Here is a 20,149-nt window from a genome sequence, read left to right as displayed (position 1 = left end):
CCTAGAAACTGAACAAATTATGTTAATAAATTTGAAGATAAAAGCATTTTCGCAATCTCTGCTTTCTGAGTTCAGCCTTTGCTTCAAGTTCCACTCTTCTGAAGTCACCTATCAGGTATCCAGCACTGCACTGAGCAGCCAGTTATCAAAGCTCCACGTTGTGATTCGAGGACCCGATCCCCGCTTGGGGAATAAAGATACGTGGACACAGAATGTAAGGTTAATGGGTAAGGTAAAGGCCACAACTTTATTGATTACAGCATGTGAGAAGGTATTGGCTTAGGCATTGGACCACGGAACATTAGACTCCACCCACTCATAGAGGGGTGAGTCTGAGGAGGGGTTAACCACCAGTAGTGGAAGCCTGTTGATGCTAATCCAACTATAGGTTCTCTTCCTGATGTCACCGAGGGTCGTGCCATGGCCCCACACCACATGGGCATCGGACAGGATCCACGACCGCCGGATTCCTTTAGCGAAACACCCAAAATTGTCGGGGAAGGCGATGGCCACACCTTGCCCCCCGAAACACCAACAACACATTCCAATGCCTAACCGCCAAATACCACGAAAGTTGTGACGGTTCTACAAGGTAGGCGAAAAAAACCAAGAGGCCAGGCCAATTTAGCCAATTGGAAAAAACTCCTACCAGGCCCCCTGGTTAAACAGGGCGACCAACCAGAGGTCCATAGCAAAGTCTCAGGAACAGCTAATCTAAAGGGAGTGGAGGGTGGGTGTCTCGAAGAAAATGTGTGTGCAATGGTGGGGATGGCTGGCGCGGCTGTGTTTGAGCAGCAAGCCACGCCCCCACCGAGCTTCCCTATTGGGTGCCCAACTGGGGAGGGGCGTGGCGCCAGCCCTGGAGTTGAAGCAGGGGGCGGAGCACCCCCTGCATGATGCGGGAATCGTCTCCCGCTCACAACCCCTCCCCTCCTGGGAAGGAGGAAAGGCTTTGTCACGCATGCACAGAAGCTGGAGCAATGCTAAAAGGATCAGTTGAGGAAACAGATCTAGAAAACAGGCGTAGCTCAGAAGTAGAGTGAAAAGAACAGGCTATGATTGTGCAGTACCAGGAAAGAAGATGGAAAGCTGAACAAATATGTGGGACAAAATGTTTGATTTGAAATGTGCTAGCAGCAACATGGATACACTAGCTCCTTGACAGTATTCACATGCAAATCAACAATAACACAACTTGGTGAGCTTTGAGCAACAAGCTAATGAGGGTGAAATGTCCAGGACTCGTAGCAAATCCTGTTTCCAAGAATAAAGATTGTGTAGGCTGCTGCGGGTCCAAAAATGAGGATTACACACAACTTGGATACATAAAAGTCATGCTGCATTATAATTAGAGACATGTTTAAAAGACCAAATGAAGCCACAGCTCCTTTCATATGCACACATTCTGTCAAGTTAGCAGCCCCTAAAAATGACAATTAACATAGTTAACAGTCTACAACAGAAAACAATTTTCACATTTTCATTGCAAAGAAACCAAAGAACAAAACCTACAGAACATAAAATTAAAAATTGTCCAGAGACTTCAATAGTTATTAATATCTTAGATTGTATCATATACTGTTTTCTTGGTATTTAAGAACTGGCCTCATATTAATAAATAAATTGCAAATGACTGCAGATGCAGCTTCTGGGAATTTTTGTGATTGAGTAGAAACAACTGATCTGGGCAGAACACACCCAGCAGGAGCAATTTGTTTTCACATGACCTTTCAAGCCTATGGCACCATAAGGAAAGATTTCACGTAACTTTTCAAGCCTATGGCTCTGTAAATAAAGTCAGCCAAGGTTAATCAAAAAATGCAGCTCAAAAGATTGCGTGGAACAAATGCTCAAACAACAGTAAATTATGAATCAGCTCTCAGTCCTGGAGTTTGCCTTCACTTGATTCATTTTCAGGAAACATACTAAGTATGTTAGAAAACTAGAAGAATAGGAGATCGTCCAGCAGTTTGTTATGATAAATGCACACTTCTCTCTTCCTGCCTGAATCAGTACCTCCTTCCCCACACCACAACATTGAGGATATTCACAAACTTAATCACCCTGGGATGAATGAACACTTTGCAACTCTGGTGTATGTTTATGGAACACTTTCATTTTTTAAAAAAAGATATTTATTAAAGTTTTACAAAGGGAAAAAAGTTACAAAGTAAAAAAAGAAGAAAAAAGAAAAATACAAAAAGTACAAAAATACATAAAAAAAGAAAAAAAATGCAAAATACAGAAAAAATAAATAGATAGAAAATAGTTAAAAACAAATCAATCTTTTCATATCTTAGATTTCATTTACTTATTTCCCTGACCTCCTCACACCTCCCTTTTTTGTATTCCCGTTCACATGGTTAATTCAGCAAATCCTTACTTACCCTCTTTATTTTTATCTTAATTCTATATCTTAACGTATTATAACTTTATATTTTCATCCGTTATCAATCCATTTTTACATATTCTTATTAACCTTGTTGCTAAGGCCGCTTCATTTCAATCCAACATCATTTTAACATTCATTAATTTTACAATGTTTCTGCAAATAGTCTTTGAATTTCTTCCAATCTTCTTCCACCGACTCTTCTCCCTGGTCTCGGATTCTGCCAGTCATTTCCGCCAGTTCCATATAGTCTATCACTTTCATCTGCCATTCTTCCAGGGTGGGTAAATCTTGTGTCTTCCAATACTTTGCGATGAGTATTCTTGCTGCTGTTGTAGCGTACATAAAAAAGTTCTATCCTTCTTTGGCACCAATTGGCCGACCATGCCCAGGAGAAAGGCCTCTGGTTTCTTCAGGAAGGTATATTTAAATACCTTTTTCATTTCATTATAGATCATCTCCCAGAAAGCCTTAATCCTTGGGCATGTCCACCAAAGGTGAAAGAACGTACCTTCATTCTCTTTACATTTCCAACATTTATTATCGGACAAATGATAAATTTTTGCAAGCTTGACTGGTGTCATGTACCACCTGTGTATCATTTTCATAATATTCTCTCTTAAGGCATTACATGCCGTGAATTTCATACCTGTGGTCCACAACTGTTCCCAGTCAGCAAACATAATGTCATGTCCAACATCTTGTGCCCATTTAAGCATAGCAGATTTAACCATTTCATCCTGCGTATTCCATTTCAACAGCAAGTTGTACATTCTTGATAGCATCTTAGTTTTGGGATCTAACAGTTCTGTTTCCAATTTTGATTTTTCCACCTGGAAGCCAATTTTTTTATCCATATTGTAAGCCTCCCTTATTTGATAATAATGAAGCCAGTCTCGCACTTTATCTTTTAATTTCTCAAAACTCTGCAATTTCAATTTATCTCCTTCTTGTTCCAGAATTTCCCAATATTTCGGCCATTTGGCCTCCATATTGAGCATTTTCTGAGCCTTCGCTTCCATCGGTGACAACCACCTTGGGGTTTTATTTTCAAGTAGGTCCTTATATCTTATCCAGACATTAAGCAATGCTTTCCTGACAATATGGTTTTTAAATGCTTTGTGTGCTTTAACCTTGTCATACCACAGATATGCATGCCACCCAAAAACGTTATTAAAACCTTCTAAATCCAAAATGTCTGTGTTCTCAAGAAGCAGCCATTCTTTCAACCAGCAGAATGCTGCTGATTCATAATAGAGTTTAAGGTCTGGCAGGGCAAATCCACCTCTTTCCTTTACATCAGTTAGTATTTTAAATTTTATTCTGGGCTTCTTGCCCTGCCAAACAAATCTAGAAATGTCTCTCTGCCACTTCTTGAAACAGTCCATTTTGTCCAAAATTTGCAATGATTGAAACAAAAATAACATTCTTGGCAATACATTCATCTTTATAACAGCAATTCGACCTAACAAGGAAAGCTTCAGGTTTGACCATATTTCTAGATCCTTTTTCACTTCTGACCAACATTTCAGTAGTTGTCTTTAAATAAGTTTAAGTTCTTTGCTGTCATGTTCACCCCCAGGTATTTAACTTTCTTAACCAATGTTAACCCTGTCTCCTTCTGAAACCTCTCTTTCTCAATCGGTGTTAAATTTTTCTCAAGAACCTTAGTTTTTAACTTATTCAACTTAAATCCTGCCACTTGACCAAATTCTTGAATCAAATCCAATACTCTTTTAGTGCTAGATTCTGGCTCCTGTAGTGTCAATACTAGGTCATCTGCGAAAGCTTTCAATTTGTATTGTATGGCTCCGACCTGTATACCTTTGATCAGATGGTCCCTTCTGATCATGTTTAGCAAAACCTCCAGAACCGAAATAAAGAGCAATGGGGAAATTGGGCAGCCTTGTCGTGTCCCTTTCTCTATCTTAAATTCCTCTGTCACCACATTATTAACTATTAGTTTAGCCTTTTGTTCTGAGTAAATTGCACCTATACCATTTTCAAACCCTTGACCAACCCCCATCCCCTGAAGATTTTTCTTCATAAAACTCCAAGAAATATTATCAAAGGCTTTCTCCGCATCTACAAAGATTAAGACTGCTTTAGTGTTAATGTTCACTTGCAACTTCTCCAAAATGTTAATTATATTCCTCGTGTTGTCAGACAAGTGTCTACCCGGGAGAAAGCCAGCTTGATCTTTATGTATCTCCTCCACTAATACTTTTTTTAGCCTTTTAGCCAAAATATCTGCAAAAATTTTGTAATCCACATTAAGCAGGGATATGGGGCGGTAGTTCTTAAGTTGTGTCTTTTCAGACTCAGTTTTCGGTATAAGTGTAATATAGGCTTCCTTCCACGACTCTGGCGCTTTTTTCCCCTCCAAAATTTCATTGCAGACCTCCTTTAGTGGTTGAATTATCCAATCTTTCAAAGATCTATAATATTTTGAGGTTAAGCCATCCGGCCCTGGAGATTTGCCCAACACTTTCATATTTTAAACATACTCTTCCATTCCCACCATCACTACCCCCAGCTCCAGAACATTAAAAAATTGCATAATTAAACAAATATAGTGCTAGGTGGAGTGAAGTTGTTTTTCTCACATTTGAACTCCACAGACATTCTGTTTTCATGTATTCTAAAAATAAGTCAGTGCCTATACACCAGAGAGACTGCCTCCCCTGATCTCTACAGTCAGCCAAAATCACTTTCTCAATTGTACATCAAATAAAATCCCCTTTCTGGATGCGTGGTCTTGCCAAAGTTCAGAAATGGGTAACTCCTTAAGCCATGCTAGATTTTATAATTAAATCATCAATGAATAACTAGAAGCAAGCACAGAAAAAACTGCACTTTGATGTGTATCCTAATGTTTAAAAATAAAACAAATATGTATTATTGTACAAGGTATTAGTAGCAGAAATTATTTACTATGTTATTATACTGCCGCAATGATACACCATTGGTAATGTCATACTATGGCAAACTAGTCCTTATGGATGTGTGGATTTGAATATGATTAAGAATAAAAACTGCAAAATGCCTTCAGGGTAGAGTCTTCTGCCAAGCTCACAGCCCATCCAGAACACATGAGAGTGTGGCATAAAGACTTTATCAGCATATCTGGCTTCATCACTTGTGAATAATGCGATCATCTCAAACTCCTGCTGTTAAAAATCATTACACTCCATCATCATGCAGTCTCCCTAAGGCCCTGGCCTTGAAGGATACTATACACAAGTTTAACTTTCTGCACTCTGCAACTCCTGCTCAACCACAGATCTTTGCAGAATTACAATGAACATTCCTAAAGTCACACACCACATAAAGCGAGGATAAATGTAATGGCACGATCTTAAAGAGAAGTTAAAAGTAAAAAGAAATAAAAGAAACCCCAATGACTGAATTTACTTTCGCCTACAGGTCACTATGGGACATGGTAGAGAGTGATGTCATGGTCCCTATGATGCTATGGGCTTAGTTGTTCTGATAGCAGAGGGTTCAAGCAGCTACGCAACTGAGTGATTAAAACAACCCGGAAGAACTTATAACACTAATTCTAACAAAGAACATCAAGTAAGCTAAACTGTGCAAGTATTGCCAACAAGCCATAATGCTTGGCTTCCAATTGCCACTTTGTTAATGCAGGTCAGTTAAACTGTTTTGGATGGCTTCAAAAGATGGGAATTCCCCATTCCCTTTGTCTGCTTTAACTACAGTGGTACCTCGGGTTAAGTACTTAATTCGTTCCGGAGGTCCGTTCTTAACCTGAAACTGTTCTTAACCTGAAGCACCACTTTAGCTAATGGGGCCTCCTGCTGCCACCGCGCCACGGGAGCCCGATTTCTGTTCTTATCCTGAAGCAAAGTTCTTAACCCGAGGTACTATTTCTGGGTTAGCAGAGTGTGTAACCTGAAGTGTATGTAACCTGAACCGTATGTACCCGAGGTACCACTGTACGGTTTAACAGTACATCTGAACCACAGCTACTAATAATAAGATCCATCTCTTAAACAGAGCTTGAAGATCCTCTCATATCCTTGATTTCAAACCTGACTGAAATGGTTAAGGTTTGAGAAGATGTAACACTACATTTTGATTGAAGCACATTTTAGACGGGAGGAAATTTTGCTTTAGCAAAGGGGAGGGAGAAGTGGAAGCCTTCATGCATTCCAGTCAGACCTCGGGAGTCTGAAGGGTTTAAATTGATTGTGAATACCCAAGAAAGATCTTAGGTCACAGCAGAAAGCTTACTGAAAATGTCAATTCATGTGTGCAGCAGCCATGAAAAGGCTAAATTTAGTGTTCACATTTTTTTTGGCGGGCAGGGGTAGGATTAAAAATTAAATAGCAAGTATTATAATGTCATTATGCATTTATATGGGGTAGCTGTATTTAATATGCTAGTTGCCTCATCTCTACAAGAATACCATATTCATAAAATAAAAACAAAAACTGACAATTGAATTGACCAACAAAGTGCAGCACATTCCTTATGAGAATAGGGTAAAGATATCGGATGTTTTTAGTTTACAAAAAGTGATTGGAAAGCAATTAATAAGAGAGTCATACATTTATGTCTGGTGTTATGTAACACAATACATACCTGATTTGTGATGGCAACTCACTTAGATATACTTTTAAAGAGGATTGGATAGTAAGTCTATCAATGGCTATTATGCATGGCCACTTCTTACTCAGAGGCAAATGTTTTTTTAGTTACAACCATATGTCACCACAATGTTATCCAAATGTCAACACTGTCATTCATGCACCTTCAGGTTGGATTGCTGGAATGTGCTTTCTGCTGGTCCAGAAGCAGCAGCTAGTTCAAGATGTGGCCCCTCAACTGCTAAAGGGGCAGGATATCACCACATCCATCATGTTACGCCACTGCTGAAAGAATTGCACTGGCTGCCAATTAGCAACGAAGCTAAGTTGAAAGTGCTAGTTTTAGTGTATAATGTCCTATACAGCTTGGGAACAGGGATACACTAAAATATCATATCACCCATTATATGCTCAACCATTGAGCTCTGTAGGAGAGGGCATCCTGCAAATACTGCCTTAACAGGAGGTCCCTTCTACACAATACAGTGGCACCTCGGGTTAAGAACTTAATTCGTTCTGGAGGTCTGTTCTTAACCTGAAACTGTTCTTAACCTGAAGCACCACTTTAGCTAATGGGGCCTCCCGCTGCTGCTGCCGCGCCGTCGCTGCACAATTTCTGTTCTCATTCTGAAGCAAAGTTCTTAACCCGAGGTACTATTTCTGGGTTAGCGGAGTCTGTAACCTGAAGTGTCTGTAACCTGAAACGTCTGTAACCTGAGGTACCACTGTATAGGAATTGGGCCTTTAGTGTTATGGCACCTCCCCTTTGGAATTCCTGCCCCTTAAATATTAGACATGTGCCATCTCTATTGCTTTTTGGGCATCTACAGAAGACTTTCTGCTGTCAACAAGCCTTTTAATGTAGGGATGCTTCCCAGTCCGAATTAGTACTGGAAATGTTTCTAGATGTATTGGTTGTTTTATTGCATGTGTGTTTGCCGTTCTAGGCTCGTTTGGGAGGAAGGGCAGGGTATAAATTTAATAAATATGGTGTGAAAATGAAAGAGCATTAAAGCTCAGCTGGAATAGACCAAACGTTGATCTATTCCAGCTTCTTTGAGCTTCTGATTAGAAGAACACTCAGTCCAGCCTATATGAGTCCTAAAACAGTTAGAGACCATTATTACTCCTGTTGAGGCTGAATAAAATTTGCTTTTAATGAACATTTATTAACGTGATCACATAAAACAAAATTCATTAATATACATTAATTTGCAAATGGCAAATCTGCAAAAATTGATTTTTCAGTACAAAGAATATTGGTCTCTGGGTAAGATATGTGACAAATGCTGCAGAATCTCCCAAGATATCTTTTTAAAGAAGACAGGGGTTTATATCAGCCAAAGGCAGAAGTAGCTGCCAGAAGCTTATTGTTCCATATACAGAAAGGTATGGGACCTTGTAACTTACCCTTTTGCGTCTAGTTCTGAATCAAGATAAATATGCATCCAGTACACATATATTGTCTGCTATCTGAATACACCAGCTCCCTTGTTTTGTTCTATGCTGCAGCAATGTAGCCATACATTGCACATGGCCGCAATATTGCTAAGTGACACAAAAAAAGCATCCAATTTTGCAAATGTGTGATTCGCTGGCTTCCAGTTTAGTGCACATGACTAGAATTGAGTGTGAAGAAGAATGGATAAGCATTTTAAATCAACTGTTGGGCACTGTGTTGAAAGGCTCCACACTACCTAAGAGGCATGTTATAGTCCCCTGGATTAATGTGCAAAGCATCAAAAAGAAGTTTCAAATACTAAAACATGCCCAGGTTAGACTGGAAATGTCACTGTTGAGATCTAAAATGAGAGAAATAATTAGGAGAACTGAAAAAAGTGACATCGTATGGCAGACAAGATATTCTCTCTCTCTCTCTCTCTCTCTCTCTCTCTCACACACACACACACACACACACACACACACACTTTTTGAGATAATCTTTTACTCCTGATTTGGTACATGACAAATAAAGCTATAATCATAGATAACAGGGTTAGCACAAAACTTGACTAGAAAAATTAAGCCAATATTAATTCTTTAAATGTAAAGTTACCTTTTTTTAAAAAAAAAGAACTGTACCTTTAATCAACATAATCACAAATATAGCTCATCATGTCAATTCATTATACATCCTCCTGGATTGAAAGAATATTTCCACACCAAAACACCACTGAGATTGCTGATCTTCTAAAGATATACATACATAAAATTCTACACATATTGTGATTTTTGGAACATAACTTTGTTTGAACTGAGTTTTAACTTCATGAAAAAATGTTTATTGACTTCTTCACTGAAAACCTGGAATCACAACCTGCTACGAGCTCTAACTGGCGGTGATTCTTTACCCTACATAGTTGTGACCACAACTTCCAGTCATAACAATTTTATACATACAAGTTATTATTAGTAAATAAAATTCTCTTGTTGCTACAGTTGCTTCTCGCTGCAGAAGCAGCAGCAGCAACAACAACAGGTGCCCAACCCACCCCCAACTGAGGTTCAGTTTGAAATAAACAACACCTATTGAACAAGTTGTGAATAAAAAATATATTCATTATGGGCTGCATCCAGAGATGCCAGAACAAGACTACACTCATGCAGCAGGGTTTTCCCACTGCTGTAGCCTCTTGTGCCCCAGTAAGCTGCTCCTGAGGCTAGGAGGACCCTCTGAAATGGCATGGGACTGTAGTGCATGGTGCTATAGCAGGAATGACCTTCATGCAAGCAGAAGTGACTCCTGTTCTCCTCCACCCCACCAACAAACCACCCCGCAAAAGCTTACTGACCTATTTTGCGTTTGAGCACAGAATTTAGATATCCTTGGTGTTGGGATACTGCCAGGGAGATAAAGTCCATCTGAGCCCCCAAGCTCGGTGCCGGACGATCCATCGACCTCCCTTAGTCACGCAGTATCTAGCAATTATAGCGACACGAAGCCTCAAGAAAAGATAGCCACATTCTTGGACTTGTGCACACTCTATCAGCAGAATTCACACAACAGAAGTTGCACAGCATGAGAGCAGAACATGCATATTTACAGTTTATTAGGCGTTGGTCAGAACAAAGAAGGCATGACCGTCTGCTCCGACTGCTCAGGCAAAACAGCAGAAAACGAAAGGAACTTACAACATAAACATCCTGTGAGACAGGAACTTACGCAGGCTGTTATACAAACATCCTGCTCCCTTTTAAGGTGGAACGGAAATATCCTAACATCCTCCCCCTTTCCGTGTAACCTGTAGTACCTGTGGTTCAACCCAATTGCAACCTTTGTGCGTAAACCTTCAGTTGTTCTCTGTTAACAACCTTAGACAACAGATCAGCAGGAATTTCATTTCCTGGCATGTAGGACACTTGAATGAGTCCTTTCTGAATACACTCTCTTGCACGATGTAGCTTAATCTGCAAGTACTTGGTCCTTTGCTTGCAACTCTCCGAGTTCAGCAAAGCCAAACAAGATCTATTGTCTTGATACACTTGTATAGGACATTTCACAGAAACCCCAATGTCCTTAAACAGTTGCATCAACCATTCACAATCCATGAGTGAAAATGACAGAGCATTGAGTTCTGCTTCACAGGAACTTAGGCTAACTGTCGTCTGCTTTTTGCACAACCAGTCAAACACACAGTGGTTGTACATGTAGCATACTCCAGAAGTGCTTGTACCATCCGTGGTGTCACTTCCAAAACTTGCATCTGCAAAGATTTCAAGACCTCCAGTCTTCTGACTGGTGAACCTCAGCCTGTAGTGCATAGTCCCTTTCAAATACCGGGCTATGCGCTTCAGAGCTTTCCAATCCTGAACAGTAGGATTGTTAGCATGTCTGCTAAGCAGGTTAGTGCTTACAGCAATGTCAGGTCTTGAACATCTAGCAATGAAATTCAACTTGCCTAGAATGCATCTGTACAGCGTTGTGTCAGAAAACGCTTCAGCAGTACTGTCTACCTGGTAACCTGTCACCATCGGTGTGTCTGCTGGGTTTGCATCAACCAAATTCAACCTGGTTAATACATCAGCAATTTTCTGTGTTTGGTGTACCAGAAAATTACCTGCTTGGTCCCTCTCCACCTGCAGAGAAAGATAGTTGGATACCTCACCAAGATCCTTCATGTCAAAGTGCTCCTTCAGCTGAGCTAGGGTGCTTTGGTAGAAAGCCTGATCCTTCCAAAACATCAGAAGATCATCAACAAAACATAAACAATACAGTTTGTTTTGCCCCTCCTCCTTGACAAACACACATGGATCAGCTTTGCCCTGGTGAAAACCTAGAGAAAGCAACGTTTCAGTGAGTTTTGTGTTCCAACACCTGGCACTCTGCTTGAGACCATATAAGGATTTTCGCAGTTTACAGACCATTCCCTTCTGTATCTGCATTCCATCAGGTGGAAGCATGTACAGCTGCTCGTTCAAAATCCCGTACAAAAAAGCTGTATTAATGTCATGATGGGAAACATGCAGTTTCTCCTCCGCAGCGATCTTGAGCATCAGCCGAATGCTCTCATATTTGACCGTGGGTGAGTAGGTCTCGTGGTAATCCTGCCCTGGTACCTGTGAAAAACCTCTGGCAACCAATCTGGCTTTGTGTCTGACAACCTTGCCATTCTGGTCTGTCTTGGCCTTGAAGACCCATTTGCTGCCAACCAGTCTCATCCCTGGGACTACTGGTACCAGCTCCCAAGTTTGGTTCCTGTTCAAGGAATCAACTTCAGCCTTCATGGCATTAAGCCAAGGCTCAGCATCTTTAGAGGTTAACTCCTGAACCTCTTTGAAGCTTGAAGGTTCCCACACCTTCTCTGAGCTACTAAGAACAGCAGTTGCCGTCTTAGCAAACTCATCAGCAAATCTCTTCGGAGGTTTGCCTTTGGTCGCCCTTTCAGACCTGCGAACCAGACGCAAGTCTTCTGGACTCATCTCCTCCTTCTTAGGAGAAAAATGACCAATGGTGAACAGTGGTTCTTCCAGTTCATTGTCAGACTCATCAGACGGTCTGACTGAGGCCTTTGCGCTCTTGTAGTCTGCTGTGTCATCACTGTCACTGACAGCAGCAGCAGCGCCGCCCACTGAACTGGAATCCGAACTCTGATCATCATCATCATCATCATCATCCTCAGTTTCCTCAGCTTTCTCAGCATGATCTGCTTTCTTCACATCACCTTCATCCTCCTCTGGGTAACTCTGGAAAATTCCCACATTTTCCCCCCACTTAGGATTGTACTCAACACTCCTTGTGAACTTTATGGATTTTGAGTTAGTCATCCATACCCTGTATGCACCTTTTTCGTACCCCATGAACAAACCATGTGCCCCACGCTTCCCAAGCTTGTTGCTTTGTGGGGTGTGCACCCACATGTCAGAACCAAAGATTCTCAAGTGCTTGGTGTTAGGTTTCTTACCAAACATCTTCTCATAGGGAGTGCAGCCTATAGGTGATGACAGTCTGCGATTAAAAGTGTAAACAAAATTCGAGAGAGCCTCCCCCCAAAACTTCTCAGGGAGGTTGGCATCATGCAACATGGTTTTTATCCCTTGCAGCAACGTTTGATTAGCTCTCTCCGCAAGCCCATTCATCCATGGCGATCTAGGCGTTGACATGTCATGCTGGATTCCCTTCTCAGTCAGGAAAGCTTCAAACTGCTGAGAAGTGAATTCCCCGCCTCGATCAGTAAACAGACAACCAATACGTTTACCATGAGCATTCTCCAACCAAGCACAGAATGCCTTGAACTTAGGAAATGCTTGCGATTTCTGCTCGAGCATAAACACATGGATGTACCTGGAAAAAGAATCAATTAGAACCATGAAGTACCTTGCTCCTCCCAAAGAGGGCGCTAGAGGACCTACCAGGTCTGCATGAACTAGCTGGTAGGGTTTGGAAGCCTGCCTGCTAGACTCCTTGCCTTTTGGAGCAACCTTCACCTTGTTCTCTGCACAAGATACACATTTCATGTGAAACTTACAAGGTTTGATGTCCAAACCTTCAACCAACTCAGGCATCTTGGCTAGCGCTTGCCAAGAGAGGTGACAAAATCTGCGATGTGCATCATGAATGCATCCTGCATGAAGAACCTTGTTAGTTTGTGCAACACAACAAGTATCAGCATTAGATATAACAGCATTGTCATCATAAGTTAGACAGAACAAACCATCCATCAACTTTGCATGCAAAATGTCCTCTTTGCCTTTTCTGATGACACAGACAGTCCTCTTAAAGGAAACCTCAAAACCACGCCCTGTCAGCTGTGGTACACTAATCAAATTGTCCGCAGCTCCTGGAACAAAAAGTACATCTTTGATGGTCGTATTCAGACTTGCAAGTTTCACAGTTCCAACTCCTGTAGCTTGCAAAGTCCTTCCATCAGCCAGCTGGACCTCTCCATCTTGAGGTGTGAAGGAGATAAACAGATGGCGGTCTTTGGTGAGATGGCTCGTGCAGCCTGAATCAATAACAAACCTGGCCTTGGCCTTGTTTCCCACCGGCGTGGGCTTTTGCAGCTTGCCTTTAGCCTTTGGTGAAGCTGTGCCAGCAAACATAGCCTTGTTTTCCACTGGCGAGGGCTTTTGCAACTTGCCCCCCTGCTCCTGGCCATCAGACGTGCCTTTAGCCTTTGGTGGAGCTGTGCCAGCAAACATAGCCTTGTTTTCCACTGGCGTGGGCTTTTGCAACTTGCCCCCCTGCTCCTGGCCACCTGCAAGCATCTTGCTCTGTTTACATCTGGTCTTCCGGCTTCTGCAAAGGCTCTGACCTTGGTTCTCACGAGAAACAGAGCTCTCAGCTGCCGACTCTTTGGCTCCCCCTGGAGGCTGGAATGCTGCCTGGGATGACGTTATAGTCTGCTCCCCCTGCAGCTTGCAACCGGTGCCCTCAGCATCCCTGCATTCACTAGCATTCTGGGAAACAGCCAGGACCTCCGATGCATTCAAACACTGGGCTGGGATTATTGGCTGGTGGGCCTTTTTCAAAGCATCCCACATGTCACGTGCCGTGAGATTTCCAGCAAGCGTCTTTATTTCCTCCAGAGAGACGGATAAAACTACAATATCCACGGCCTTCGAATCCTGGGCCTGCCATTTCTCTGTCCGAGGAACTGGAGTGGCTTCTGATATAGTATGCCAGACTCCAAACTGACGCAGCAAACTCTCACACCATTTTGCCCAGGTCTGATAATTGTGCCGATTTAACTTTGGGCACTCAGTGGCCTCTGAAGCTTGGAAAAACTCCATTCCAGCTTTTTACGTGAGCCGTTATGCCTCCAAAGACTTCTTATCTCGGCAGCTCATTAATCACGATGCCTCTGGCTCGGCTCCCAGGCCAATTAGTTTTGCCGGACATCAAAGGCCTTTCCGCGGCATCCAGAATAGCCTCTGCTTTCACTTTTCCAGCACATACCTTTCAGCAGTCTGTCGCTGTCTTACTCTCCTGCAAGTGCCGTGAATCTGGGCCCGAAACCTGTTGTTGGGATACTGCCAGGGAGATAAAGTCCATCTGAGCCCCCAAGCTCGGTGCCGGACGATCCATCGACCTCCCTTAGTCACGCAGTATCTAGCAATTATAGCGACACGAAGCCTCAAGAAAAGATAGCCACATTCTTGGACTTGTGCACACTCTATCAGCAGAATTCACACAACAGAAGTTGCACAGCATGAGAGCAGAACATGCATATTTACAGTTTATTAGGCATTGGTCAGAACAAAGAAGGCATGACCGTCTGCTCCGACTGCTCAGGCAAAACAGCAGAAAACGAAAGGAACTTACAACATAAACATCCTGTGAGACAGGAACTTACGCAGGCTGTTATACAAACATCCCGCTCCCTTTTAAGGTGGAACGGAAATATCCTAACACTTGGCACACAATAGACCTTGGTAACAAATAGGTACACAAAATTTATCTGAGCTTTTTAAAAGGAGAGCAGCCTGCATCTTTGTTGCGTTCACGTAGTTTCCAAACACCCATCAAACATAAACATCAAATGCTTCCCTGGAGCAAAGACCAAAAAAATCCAAAAAGGAAAACCGACCCCAAAAGGTCTGGTCTGATCACCATAAACAAGAGACCCCAAAATTAAAAAGGAAAAGCACACCCTTACATGATTTGCAATGCCCTGTGAGCGAGTGAAAGGACAATTTCTCTACAGAAGAAAACACTCTAATAAGTCAATTCTGGTCATTCCTGTCCTCAATCCAAGCTGAAATTTTAGAAAGACTAGAAACGTTAAGAAACAGACTGGCTGGGAAAGACACATATAATGATACCAAGGAGGATGACCTAAAAAAGGGCCAGATTTCCTCCAAAATGATTCCTACACAGGAATATAACTCAGCAGACTGTCGCCCACATAACCTCCAGGTAAAGGCAGAGATAAACCTGCCTTTAATTATGAAAGCACAACACATAAGGGAGGGCAGTATATCACCCCCTGAAAGGAAAACCACCCCCAAGGAGATCTCTCCGGGTTTTTGGACTAAAATGAGATATCTAAATGAGGAGGAACTAGGTTTCAATATATATTAACTGTATCATTTTACAGCTGTCCTGATGTTTACTTTCCTGTCTTTGGGATCCATTCATAGCAGATTGTCTAACGTGTCATAAGACAAAGTTCTTCAAAACAGTCCCTAGAGCCACTTCAGGTGTTTATACACTTAAAAACATTTTTAGCTGACTGCCTTTTTAAAAAAAGTTTGAATGTGGCAAATATACATTGGTAAACGTGAGTATCAGACCAGCACATTTGCCAGGTAACAAAGACTGGCTAGGGCTCCCTGTCAAGGGTACACAAATATTGTGGAACAGTCACACAAAACCTACTGCTGAGTCTGAGGATTCAAAAGTGAAGTCACAGTTACACTTCAAGTCTCCTCAACACCCTGTAAAAACTGTATAGGGCGGCAGGTGAATATACCCTTAAGGCAGAAAAGGAAAGAAAACTGATGAGCCAAAGAGAGAGTGCACTCACTTGTAGTCAAGGAAATTATTCTGCTACCGGCAAATGCAGCTGCATCATCTGCATAAATGAGAGTTATATTCAGAGAGCAGATGTTCAGGTCTATCATTAGTAAGTACAGCAAATAAACATTGGGTGGAGAGACAGATTCACTCTACCTATTTTAGGGCACTAGTAGCTCATCTGGCTGAAAAGAAGTGCAATGTTCAAGGCATGAGCTTTATCTTTTAAGCATGCCTCTTGGGTGCTAGCACCATTACTTGCATCTCCCCAATTGTTTGGGATAGCTGGATTAGATTCCCGGTGTGTAATATTTGTTTCTTCCCTGCTAAAACCTTTGGGGTATCTCTCCACTAAGCTATACTTTCTGTCATAAACTACTATTCACAGACATTTTACAAATAACATTAAATGCATTTGCTGTTGGCTTTCTAAATGCAGTTTCCTTAACCTTTGTTAAATGACATTTGCTTTTCCCTCTTTAAAGCTCTTATTCAATTACTATTAATCAATCTGCCACTTCTAAAAATCACCACAAAACAAGTGTCAGTTATGCTGGAACAAATGCGATTTAAAAATTAGTAACTCCAATGGGAAACGGCATTGTCACAACCGTGAAGCGTGCAATGGAGAATACAAATCTGTCAATAAAGGTTAAACATTTCATTCTAAGTGAATTCAGGAGGCCACCTCTTAGAAATAGGTATGAAAAGACAAGTGTCCACTGAAGGGACAGGATACCCAAATCCTGTCTGAAATCACCCCAGGCTTCAATAATCACACCAGGTATGAAAAGACAAGTGTCCACAATCTGTTCAAAGTCAGCATGGGTTGAGGGACAGTGCATTGTATTTAGACCTCTGTTTCCCCAGTGCAGTTGTGAATGCATAGGGTAACTATAAGCTGATAGCTGTTGTTGATTATGATAAATAACAATAATATTTAACACTTATAAGATACCCAAAATTAAGACAGCCCATGCCTGCATAATCACAATGTGATAGACATGATATGAAAGGAAAAAGAAATGGGGAGAGAAAAGGAAGCAAGCATTGGGGGTAGTTTGCCCTCTGCCAGCCAATGCTCATTTATTTATTTCATTTGTTAGGCTTTCAGGACAGTTCACAAGATATATTATTCCTAACAACCTTAATGTCCCATTTGCAAATGGGAATACAAGAATTTGCTTTGTTTAACAAGTTTAATCATCAACACCAATAAGCTGTTTACATAAATCAGACATTAAAGTTGCCGGGGGTGGGGTGGGGAATTCAAAGTAAAAATAAAATGCACATTATAAAATGAAATTACATATTAAAATACACTTCGGCTATGGACACAGTTATGGACCACAGGTATGAAGTTTACGGCATGTAATGCCTTAAGAGAGAATATTATGAAAATGATATACAGGTGGTACATGACCCCAGTCAAGCTTGCAAAAATCTATCATTTGCCCGATAATAAATGTTGGAAATGTAAGGAAACCGAAGGTACATTCTTTCATCTTTGGTGGACGTGCCCTAAGATTAAGGCATTCTGGGAAATGATATATAATGAATTAAAAAAGGTATTTAAATATACCTTCTTGAAGAAACCAGAGGCCTTTCTCTTGGGCATGGTCGGCCAATTGGTGCAAAAGAAAGACAGAACGCTTTTTATGTATGCTACAACAGCAGCAAGAATACTTATTGCAAAGTATTGGAAGATGCAAGATTTACCCACTCTGGAAGAATGGCAGATGGAGATGATCGACTGTATGGGATTGGCAGAAATGACTGGCAGAATCCGTGACCAGGGAGAAGAGTCGGCGGGAGAAGATTGGAAGAAATTTAAGGACTATTTACAGAAATATTGTAAAATTAAAGAATGTTGAATGATGTTGGATTGAAATTAAGGGGTTTCCAGCTGTAATGTTTTGAGATAAGGATTTGCTGAGTAAATAATTTGAATTGGAATACAAGAAGGGGAGGTATGAGGAGGCCAGGGAAATATGTCATAGAAAATTAAGTATTCAGAACTGTATGTGTTTTTCTTTTGCTTTTTTCTTTTTGTTTGTATAAAATTGGAAACTTAATAAATATCTTTATATAAAAAAAAATACACTTCGGCTTTACATGTTGGAGTAGGCTTGCTTAAACAAAAAAGGTTTAAGCAGGCACTGAAAGCTTGGCCGCTAAGGCCTAGCATCAATGAGCAGGGAGCTCTAAAGTGCAAGTGCTGCCACGTGAAAGGATTGGCTCCTTTTAGGTGCAAAAGCATCAGTTCCAAGTTGATACATCAACAAGTAAGAAGTTTGTGAAGCAATCTTAACTTCCCACACCAAAAAGTGCTATCTGAACAAAAATGTTCATGGGCGATCATGGGTGAAAAGAAACAACTTCTGCAGTGACCCACTGAAGCCTAAGCCTTCAAATGTTTCAAAAATGTTTTGAAATTCTCCGAAATGGCTCTCCACAAGCAGAGGAAGGAAAAAAGGAAGCAGTGGAAAATCAGGACTGTCAGAGTCAGTTTTCCCCCTATTGCGTTTTATTGTAATTTATATTTGGTGTTAGCCGCCCTGAGCCTGGCCCTGGCCGGGGAGGGAGGTGTATAAATAAAAAAATAATAGTGCAACCCCAAAACTACTGACCATCGATCCCACTGGATCTGAGTAAACATGTACAGGAATCCTCTGCAAAAAATATCCCCTTCCTACTCAGCATGTCCTAAAGATGAGGTCAGCTTCATATGGCACCAAGAAAGAGGATTCCCCCTGGTAATTGGTTGATTCCGCTCTATTGCAAAAGGGATTCTTCACTTTCTGAAAAACCTTTAATTGATACGAAAGTGAAGAATAGAAGAAAATGTAGGTCAGTTGCAAGAGCACGCTGTTCTGAATGGCTTTCCTGCTGCACCTTTAGTAGCACCTTAATGTTCCTAAGCACAACAACTGAACTTCTAAAAAGCAAAGCCATCAGGTAACCCCATTAAGTACCTATCTGGGGCTGCAGAATATAATGTCAGTATATTGTATCTCTATAAAAAGATCTGACTTGCTTGCACCCACCTACCTTATCTTACTTTTCCTACAATAGTCCCTAAAATATTCCAAAAACAAAACAAAATTCTTAAAACCAATCCAGATTGAGTACTGTGCTCTGTTCAGATATATGTTGTGTATTTTACTTGCTTAAGGTTGTAGAATAAATCTTCAGCCATAAATTTCAGCCTTCAAAATGAATTAAGCAGGGTCTGCCTGAAGACAAGCTTTGTGCAACACCCACCCCCCCGCCAAAAAAAAAAAAATCGAGCTGCTCTCACTAACAGACATTAATCCAATATAAGGTTAACTGCCTGGCTCTGTCCTTCTTTTGCCTTTCTGATACCCTAAGACCCAACACTGCAGCAACGCTTCAAGCATTAAAATTATAAAGTAAGATTTCTAAACGATAACCAGGCGCATATGGTAACTGAGTAATGCTGGAAACAAAACATGTACAGAAGAGCTGATGTGTCAGCAGTCAATATGTGGGGCAATAATATGGTGCATCTAATATGGCCACTACTATGCTGCAGCAACATGGCACAGCTTGCTGGTATTCTATGCTTGCCCTACATTAACATCAAACGCATGATGATAGCAATGGGGGTGGAATCAATGCAGCAACAATAATGGCCGCTCCCAGAGTTCTTGACAATTTCACTGGCACCCATCTATCACAACATTGCTGCCATATCAGCCATGTGTGTGTCAGCTGCACCATTCACCCACAGCAATGCCACTTAACTTATACCCTTCCCCCAAAGAATTCACAAGCATGCTTCAAGAAGAGCCCACAACACCTGCTACATAGGTAACACCACACCACACCTCTCAGGAGAGCAGATACTGACACTGCAAGTACCAGCAATCAGCCAAAAGAAGCTGAAATCAACAGTAAGCCCTAACAAAAGAAGCTGAAATCTACCTACAGTAAGCCCTAACAGTAAGCCCTAACAACAGCCAATCTACAACAACCCCTTTGCCATGGGAAAATGGCAGGGTCACGGATAGTAAAACAGACCAAGTATTGTAGTTAGCTACCTCTCTATATCACAGTGTATGGGAGGGAGCTTGTGTCTAGAACTCATAGAAACCAGATATCAGCTTCATTAATGTGTAACCCCAAAACTTTGGATCTGCTCCAAACTGATGCCAAAGTTTTGTGCT

General features: G+C 41.4%; 1 protein-coding gene across 4 annotated transcripts in view; it reads right to left on the bottom strand.

The window, feature by feature from the left end:
• Window positions 1-20,149, bottom strand: part of KIAA1549L (KIAA1549 like) — a 146,177-nt gene that overhangs the window by 78,746 nt on the left and 47,282 nt on the right. The window lies entirely within an intron of this gene.

The sequence above is a fragment of the Podarcis raffonei genome, chromosome 1 (assembly GCF_027172205.1).
Source record: "Podarcis raffonei isolate rPodRaf1 chromosome 1, rPodRaf1.pri, whole genome shotgun sequence".
Classification (NCBI taxonomy): domain Eukaryota; kingdom Metazoa; phylum Chordata; class Lepidosauria; order Squamata; family Lacertidae; genus Podarcis; species Podarcis raffonei.
The sequence above is the reverse complement of the archived record's forward strand: the minus strand, read 5'-3'. Positions and strand labels throughout refer to the sequence as shown.